We start from the raw sequence: 9,448 nt of genomic DNA on the forward strand, positions 1-9,448 counted from the left end.
TATATCTCTCCATCTGTTGATATCATCTTTAATTTCTTTCATCAGTGTCTTACAGTTTCCTGCATACAGGTCTTTTGTCTCCTTAGGTAGGTTTATTCCTCAGTATTTTATTCTTTTTGTTGCAATGGTAAATGGGAGTGTTTCCATAATTTCTTTTTCAGGTTTTTCATCATTAGTGTATAGGAATGCAAGAGATTTCTGTGCATTAATTTTGTATCCTGCAACTTTACCAAATTCATTGATTAGCTCTAGTAGTTTTCTGGTGGCATTTTTAGTATTCTCTATTTATAGTATCATGTCATCTGCAGTGACAGTTTTACTTCTTCTTTTCCAATTTGGATTCCTTTAATTTCTTTTTATTCTCTGATTGCTGTGGCTAAAACTTCCAGAGCTATGTTGAATAATAGTGGTGAGAGTGGGCAACCTTGTCTTGTTGCTGATCTTAGTGGAAATGGTTTCAGTTTTTCACGATTGAGAATGATGTGGTCTGTGGGTTTGTCATATATGGCCTTTGTTGAGGTAAGTTCTCTCTATGCCTACTGTCTGGAGAGTTTTTAATCATAAATGGCTGTTGAATTTTGTCGAAAGTTTTTCTGCATCTATTGAGAATGTCGTATGGTTTTTATCCTTCAATTTGTTAATATGGTGTATCACATTGATTGATTTGCATATATTGAAGAATCCTTGCATTCCTGGGATAAACCCCACTTAATCTTGGTGTATGATAGTTTTAATGTGCTGCTGGATTCTGTTTACTAGTATTTTGTTGAGGATTTTTGCATCTGTGTTCATCAGTGATATTGTCCTGTAGTTTTCTGGGTTTTTTGACATCTGTATCTGGTGTTGGTGTCAAGGTGATGGTGGCCTTGTAGAATGAGTTTGGGAGTGTTCCTCTTTCTGCTATATTTTGGAAGAGTTTGAGAAGGATAGAGGTTAGCTTTTCTCTAAATGTTTGATAGAATTCGCCTGTGAAGCCATCTGGTCCTGGGCTTTTGTTTGTTGGAAGATTTTTGGTCACAGTCTCAATTTCAGTGCTTGTGATTGGTCTTTTTTTATTTTCTATTTCTTCCTGGTTCAGACTCGGAAGGTTGTGCTTTTCTAAGAATTTGTCCATTTCTTCCAGGTTGTCCGTTCTATTGGCATATAGTTGCTTGTACTAATCTCTCTTGATCCTTTGTATTTCTTCAGTGTCAGTTGTTACTTCCCCTTTTTCATTTCTAATTCTATTGGTTTGAGTCTCCTCCCTTTTTTTCTTGATGAGTCTGGCTTATGGTTTATCAATTTTTGTTTATCTTCTCAAAGAACCAGCTTTTAGTTTTATTGATCTTTGCTATCATTTCCTTAATTTCTTTTTTATTTATTTATTTCTGACCTGATCTTTATGGTTTCTTTCCTTCTGCTAACTTTGGGGTTTTTTTTGTTGTTCTTCTTTCTCGAATTTCTTTAGGTGTAAGGTTAGGTTGTTTATTTGAGATGTTTCTTGTTTCTTAAGGTAGGACTGTATTGCTGTAAGCTTCCCTCTTAGAACTGCTTTTGCTGCATCCCATAGATATTGGGCTATCCTGTTTTCATTGGCATTTGTTTCTAGGTATTTTCTGATTTCCTCTTTGATTTCTTCAGTGATCTCTTGGTTATTTAGTAGTGTATTGTTTAGCCTCCATGTGTTTTAATTTTTTACAGTTTTTTTTTCCTGTAATTGATATCTAGTCTCATAGCTTTGTGGTCGGAAAAGATACTTGATATGATTTCAATTTTCTTAAATTTACCAAGGGTTGTTTTGTGACCCAAGATATGATCTATCCTGGAGGATGTTCCATGAGCACTTGAGGAGAAAGTGTATTCTGTTGTTTTTGGGTGGAATGTCCTATAAATATCAATTAAGTCCATCTTTTTCAATGTATCATTTAAAGCTTGTGTTTCCTAATTTATTTTCATTTTGCGTCATCTCTCCATTGGTGAAAGTGGGGTGTTAAAGTCCCCTACTATGATTGTGTTACTGTAGATTTCCCCTTTTATGGCTGTTATCATTTGCCTTATGTTTTTTTTTGTGGTACGCGGGCCTGTCACTGTTGTGGCCTCTCCCGTTGCGGAGCGCAGGCTCCGGACGCGCACGCTCAGCGGCCATGGCTCACGGGCCTAGCCACTCCGCGGCATGTGGGATCTTCCCAACCGGGGCACGAACCCGTGTCCCCTGCATCGGCAGGCGGTCTCTCAACCACTGCGAAACCAGGGAAGCCCATTGCCTTATGTTTTGAGGTGCTCCTATGTTGGGTGCATAAATGTTTACAATTGTTATATCTTCTTCTTGGATTGATCCCTTGATCATCATGTAGTGTCCTTCTTTGTCTCTTGTGATAGTCTTTATTTTAAAGTCTATTTTGTCTGGTATGAGAATTGCCACTCCAGCTTTCTTTTGATTTCCATTTGCATGGAATATCTTTTTGCATCCCCTCACTTTCAGTCTGTATGTGTCTCTAGTTCTGAAATGGGTTTCTTGTAGACAACATATATATGGGTCTTGTTTTTGTATCCATTCAGCCAGTCTATGTCTTTTGTTTGGAGCATTTAATCCATTTACCTTTAAGGTAGTTATCAATATGTATGTTCCTATTACCATTTTAAATTGTTTTTGGCTTGTTATTGTAGGTCTTTTCCTTCTCTTGTGTTTTCTGCCTAGAGAAGTTCCTTTAGCATTTGTTGTAAAGCTGGTTTGGTGGTGCTGAATTCTCTTAACTTTTGCTTGTCTGTAAAGGTTTTAATTTCTCTGTCAAACCTGAATGCGATCCTTGCTGGGTAGAGTAATCTTCGTTGTAGGCATTCCCCTTTCATCACTTTAAATATATCCTGCCACTCCCTTCTGGCTTGTAGCGTTTCTGCTGAAAGATCAGCTGTTAACCTTATGGGGATTCCCTTGTATTTTATTTTTTGCTTTCCCTGCTGTGTTTAATATTTTTTCTTTGTATTTAATTTTTTATACTTTGCTTAATATGTGTCTTGGCGTGTTTCTCCTTGGATTTATCCTGTATGGGACTCTCTGTGCTTCCTGGACGTGATTGACTATTTCCTTTCCCATATTAGGGAAGTTAAATTTAGGTCAGCATATAATCTTCTGGGCATAAAAAGAAATATATACTTTTGTGCATCTCTGAAACCAATTTGGGAAGTTTTCAACTGTAATCTCTTTAAATATTTTCTCAGTTCCTTTAATTATTGCATGTATTTAAAATAATATAGATCTTGGACTACCCTGGTGGTGCAGTGGTTAAGAATCTACCCGCCAGTGCAGGGGACACGGGTTCGATCCCTGGTCTGGGAAGAGCCCACATGCCACGGAGCAACTAAGCCTGTGCGCCACAACTACTGAGCCTGCGCTCTAGAGCCCACGAGCCACAGCTACTGAGCCCGCATGCCTAGAGCCCATGCTCTGCAGCAAGCGAAGCCACTGCAATGAGAAGCCCACGCACTGCCACAAAGAGTAGCCCCTGCTCGCCGCAACTAGAGAAAGCCTGAGCACAGCAACGAAGACCCAGCACAGCCAAAAATAAATAAATAAAATAAGTAAATTTATTAAAAAAAAAAAACTTGGCAGAAGGCACAAGTTGGGTTTTTCTCATTATGGTTCTAAATATTTCTAACATGGTTAATATTATTTCCGATATTTAAAAATGTTTCTAAATACTTCATTTTAAATTAAAAATCTCTCCCGATCTTGTGGAAATGAGGTGATGGGAAGTTTTGGGTTGCTTTGGATTTTGGCCGCAAACCAATCTGTTCAACCAAGGCCTTGTTGTCCTTGCAGAAATAGTCAGGTGATGGCCAGGGGCATGCAGTATGTTCTAGATGCCTCCAAAGAGGATGCAGTGCTCCTGCCACGACCAAATGCTTACTGAGTATCAGGAATATTAAGCCTATAGCAGCTGCTGGGATCAACCACACTTGCTTGCTGAAACTCATACAGATGTTAGACTTTTGCCAATGTATATTTTTCGCTGTACTTGGTTTGATTATTTAGTTTGAAAATATATTTGGCATTGATGTTTTAAATGTATAGTAGCAATTTCAGCTACACTTGAGAGGTTGCAGTGTGTGACAATAACCGATCCAGTTGTCAGTATGTTTACCCTTGTTTGTAAGAAGGCAATGTTTAATGTACTTCTCTCTGTGGCAACAGGGTCACTTGGTGATACCAACTGTCCGATGAAGACTGAGTTGTGGTTTAATTTAAGGACGGTAGTAAATCAAGTAATTGTTCTATTTGTACAACCTATAATTGCCTTAGTAATCATCTCTTCATGCAGGGAACTTCTTTGGTGAATCTGTAAGATTCCGTTTAATACACAATCTTTGAAATTCTAAATATTCTTTTCATGGCAACATGTTCATTTTATTTGAGAATCTAGCATGAACACATAGGAATAAATATGATTTGTAGTCTTAGTTAAAGATGTTCTCACTATGCTATTTTGTTTACCATGTAATATTTCACATCAGCCTTTTGTGTGTATGTTTGAGTATCCGCTGCTAAAAAGCTGAGCTCTAGGTAAGGCAAGTAAAGATTGCCAGTGCACAAGCCTGTGATGTAACCCATCTCTGTCCTTGGTCCTACTCCCTTCTCATCTTTCCTTTGCTTTTCTCCTCTGCCAAGATTTGGCTGTTACCAAATCTTATTCTCCAAATTACTTGTTCTCCTCTAACAAGAATGTGGCTAGCAATATGTGCTTAGTCCATGGGAGGAGACAGGTACGTATGAGAGGTTTGCAGTTTCACCCTGGTGTAAGAAGGACTGTTGTAGAGAATTGAACAGAGACCTTAGCTAGCAATGAAGTTTGCCTGGAAAGAAAATCTTTTACATAGAAAGTGGCGTTGGAGGCAAGACCTTGACAACTTAGTATATTGAAATTCCTCTTATCTTACAAATATCATCATGAAGTCATTTTTTGGATCTTCACATAATATGAGTATGGCCTTCTTTTTGGCAAGTCTCAATGTCTTGTGCAATAATTTTGGAAAATGGATCACAGTTACCTTTTTATTCCTGAATTTCATCTGTTTGCATAGATTTAAGTATTGGGTTGAAATTCCCTTTTAAGAGATAATAAAGTTATCATCTTTGCTTTAGAAATAACTGATTGTGATTTTTTACAGGCTAATCATTAATGGTCAAAAGGATGATCCTTCACACAGGCAAGACTGTGCTCTCTTTTTGAGATTTGAGTCTGTAGGAAGTAAAGATGGATTTTTGAGAGATGATAACAATAAAACCATCAAAAGTAAGTATGAAATGAACATTATCATCAAATATATAGCTGTTTAAATTGTTTAAAAGTTTGGACAGCAATATTTGTAGAGGCAGTTTAATAAAAATATATAATTCTGGGCTAGAATAAAAATGCAAACATTCGAGAGACCTTAACACATCTTCTGTGGCACGTTGAGAAAAGTCAGCCTCAGCAGCATTTACATGATAATTTTCCAAGTTAGAATTTAGATGACTATTATTTTATTTTATTATTATTTTTTTAATTAATTAATTTATTTTTGGCTGCATTGGGTCTTCGTTGCTGCACACGGACTTTCTCTAGTTGCAGCGAGCAGGGGGCTATTCTTCATTGCTGTGCACGGGCTTCTCATTGCGGTGGCTTCTCTTGTTGCGGAGCATGGGCTCTAGACACACGGGCTTCAGTAGCTGTGGCACACAGGCTCAATAGTTGTGGCTCGCGGGCTCTAGATTGCAGGCTCAGTAGTTGTGGTGCATGGGCTTAGTTGCTCTGCAACATATGGGATCTTCCCGGACCAGGGCTCGAACCCGTGTCCCCTGCATTGGCAGGCAGATTCTTAAGCACTGCACCACCAGGGAAGTCCCGACTTTATTATTTTAAAATAGCATTAGATAAACATGATGATGTAGAGTTAAGGGAATAAAAAACGAAAAAACAAGAAAACAACCTGCCTTCTTTTCTTTGTAAGCCTAGGTTTTCTCTTAGAGATTAATATGGGAACAAATGACCTATTTCATCTTTATCAAACCTTTTGCTCTCTTAGAATCTATATAAAGTGACAGTCATTTTATTTACTAGTCACCCTATTTACTAGAGCTCTAGTAAATAGAGTGTAATATCCTGCTGTAGGATATTGATAAGTGCACGTGCTTTGCAGGCCACACGTAAAGATGCAAGGCACTTTTTATTTTTACATTTTTGGGTAATGTTGAATGCGTTGCAGTGAGGAAAATGGAATTGGACTTCAGTTTAGCAAGAAAGATCAAAGAGAAAAATATAGGCAGATGAGAGATGAAATCCAGAAAGATGAGCCATGGCAAGTCAAGAGTCTAGAAGATTTACGTGTTGGTACATGTGATGTCATTGAGCAGAGTTGAACTGTGTTCCTAGGGCAGAAATTGATTGCTCTGTTACTATTTATGCCATGGTTGGTGATATGGAGCTCTGTCTGCCGATCATAGAACATTTATTCTAGGCTTGCAAGTTAATCTAGTTTTCAGTGGCTAGAGATACAGATGCTAGGTTTTCCTTAGAGTCTAGGATTGGCTAGTATGACCAAGAGTGAAGAAATATAAACTCTGTTTATGGGATTCTAGTTACATTGCTTTCTCTGCAAAACAGTTCTTTCACTCAATTAGAGCTCACAATTCATAGGTACTAGCTTCTTTCTAGTATCTCCAAAACTTCATATTTATGTTATTGCTCAGCTTATATTCCACCATCCATTATTTTAATCACCTTTTCCCAAGTATATGTAAATCTCTTGGCTCAACTCCCATTTTGGCTGAGTGGAAAACCTCTAATCTGATTAAATTCAACTCTTAGCCTACTCTAGTGCTGCACCTGGGAAGCTAATTGCACTGGCGAAAAACACAAAACCAGGCTGTGAGGTTTCACTTTATATCTATAACCACTAATCCCAACTGAGTCCTGGTGTTTGCCATTCCTGCTGTGTTCCTGCATGCATTCACTTTCTCTTGATTTGAGATTAGTATCACACAGCTTCTCTTCTCCCCTCAAAACTCCAATCCTTCCTCCTTCATCTTCACTCTAAGGTTACAAATATATTAAGTGGCCTAATAAGACATTTCCACTTGGATGTCTACTAGACATCTCAAACTTAACATGTCCAAAAAAAGAACTATTGGTTTTCCTATAACCTATCCCTCCTGAAGTCTTTCCTGTCTCAAGAAATGAAAATTCCATCACTTCAGTTGCTTATGCCAAAAACCTTAGCATTGTCATTTATCATGTTCAATCTCCTATTCTACATGCAATCCGTCAGCAAATTTTGTTAACTGTACCCTCAAAAGTATATCTTAAGTCTGATCATTTTTCACCATTCTTCTACTGCTCTTCCGCAGCCATACTTCATTCCTGGGGGGTTTTTTTGAGCATGCCAAGCCATTCCTACCTTGGAGTCTCTGTACTTGCTGTTTTCTGTTTAGAATACACTTTTTTTCTGGATTTTTCACATGATTTTCTTCCAGAGTCCCTTATATCTTTGCTCACACGTCTCCCTATCAGAGAGGTCTTTTGGGACTTCCCCATATAAATGAGCAGCCCCAAGACATTGTACGCTGTCTTACTCTACCTTATCTATTTATTTTATTGTCAGTGTCACCTCACTAGAATCTAAAACCCACGAGAGCAAGGACATTGTCTATTTTATTCACTGCTGTACCCCCAAGGCCTAGAAAAGTCCCTGGCACAAAGAAGGCCCTGGCACTCAATAACTTTGTTGAATGAAAGATTGAATGAGCTACCCATGTCTCATCAAGTCTTTCAGATGACACTATTTGGACTGAGCAAATATATTCTGTAGTCCCAAAACACTTTTAATGTTAAAAAGCTATTATTGCTTTTACAGGTGATCGATTTCAGAAAGTGGAATTAGCCCCGACAGGCTCAGGACTTCCTGTCTTATTACACTTTGATCCGGGAAGGGTCCTTAATTTTTCACCTTGTTTCATGGGTGGATGTTCAGAGATTCAGAGTATTATGCAGAATCGATCCAAATCACTTCCTGTGATGTACCACTTTAAAAAAACTGCACGTTTTAAAATTGATCCTCAAAAGGGCAAGATAGATGAAGGATGTATGCAGGTAAGATAATCATTCTGTGCTTTCACATGCTTTAAATTTTTTAAGGTTGGCTAAAAAGCCATGCAGAGGATTAAAAGCTACTTTTGTTGTACCAGTGTTTATAAATTTTATCTCTTTTAGTGACCTAGTTATGAATACTTTTGTACTGGTACCTATACAATACCCATAATTATTTGTTAAGTGCCTTTCATATGCCAGGAAAAGCACTTGACACTGTAGGGAATGTAAAGTACAAAACATTGTTACTGCTTCTAAGGAATTTTTTTTTATGAGAGAATATTTACCTATGTGCCCAGGAGGTTGGCCCCTAAACTTAAATATCCAGCATGGAGCTTTGGCCCTCCCACATGAGGGTGGATGCAGGAATGGGTCCTGGGACCCTTACCTAGGGCAGTAGAACCCAGGGACCAGAGATGGGATGCACCTGAGCCAGCAGCTGCTGATAGCAGCAAAAGGTGAAAAGGAGGTGGGAACCAGGAACTCATCCCAACCGCAGAGCTGCCGAAGGTTGGTCAAGCTTGGGTGCACACGTGTAGGAGAAGTGGAGGTCCAGTGCCATGTGCAGAGGCTGGAGCCCAGGTGTCTGCCCCAGTGCCAGCTAACTCAAGACAGGAGAGAGGGGGTGGTGGCAGTTTTGCCACCAAGAAGCCCAGGTCTTACACTCCTGTGAGGTGAGGTGGTAGGGGGGAAAGCGGGCACTATCGTCTGAGTACTTGCTGAGGGATGCATCCCCCAAGGCCAGCTCTTCAGAGGCTGGTGTGGAAGGTGCCCTGCAACCACTGGTCATGGGCATAGTGCGTCTGGCGGACAGTGAAGGGTAGCGGGTTGAGGGGCAGGCTGGTATCAGGAGGCTCGTCGTCATCAGATAGGCCAGTGTCGGGTGGGTAGGAGCTGAGTGCAGGGAGGACCAGTCTTGTCACAGGTGCTTGCAATAGTTAAGGATTGACTCGTACAGCGCCCCCAGCTGGCACAGCAGGGACGCGTCCGCCCACCGCCGCCTAGGGCAGTGCGGCAGGGCGGGGTCAAGGTGGGCGGCATACAGGGGCTGGTTCCGGACGCCAGAGGCTTGGGCTCGCTGGTTGCGGCTGCGGCTGCGGCTGTGTGGGCTGTGGATGCGCCCCAGCTCCGGCCACGAGCCCCACGCGGTGAGCGAACCCATGAGGCCGCGCGGTAGCGGCGGGAGCCTGGCCCGGACGCAGCCGGCGCTGACCGGCGCCTCGGCCAGGAGCAGTGGTTCATGGCCCAGCGGATGAACTTCTATGCCACCTCCTTTCCTCCAACGCTCCGCCAGGTAAGAATTTTTTTTTTTTTTTTTTTTGCGGTACGCGGGCCTCTCACTGTTG

At 40.5% G+C, this 9,448-nt stretch overlaps 1 pseudogene; it reads right to left on the reverse strand.

Moving 5' to 3' along the window:
- Window positions 1-8,851: 8,851 nt before the first annotated feature.
- LOC112062381 (leucine repeat adapter protein 25-like) overlaps window positions 8,852-9,448 on the reverse strand; it is a 17,351-nt pseudogene continuing 16,754 nt past the window's right edge.

This window comes from Physeter macrocephalus, chromosome 21 (assembly GCF_002837175.3).
Source record: "Physeter macrocephalus isolate SW-GA chromosome 21, ASM283717v5, whole genome shotgun sequence".
In the NCBI taxonomy this organism is placed as follows: domain Eukaryota; kingdom Metazoa; phylum Chordata; class Mammalia; order Artiodactyla; family Physeteridae; genus Physeter; species Physeter macrocephalus.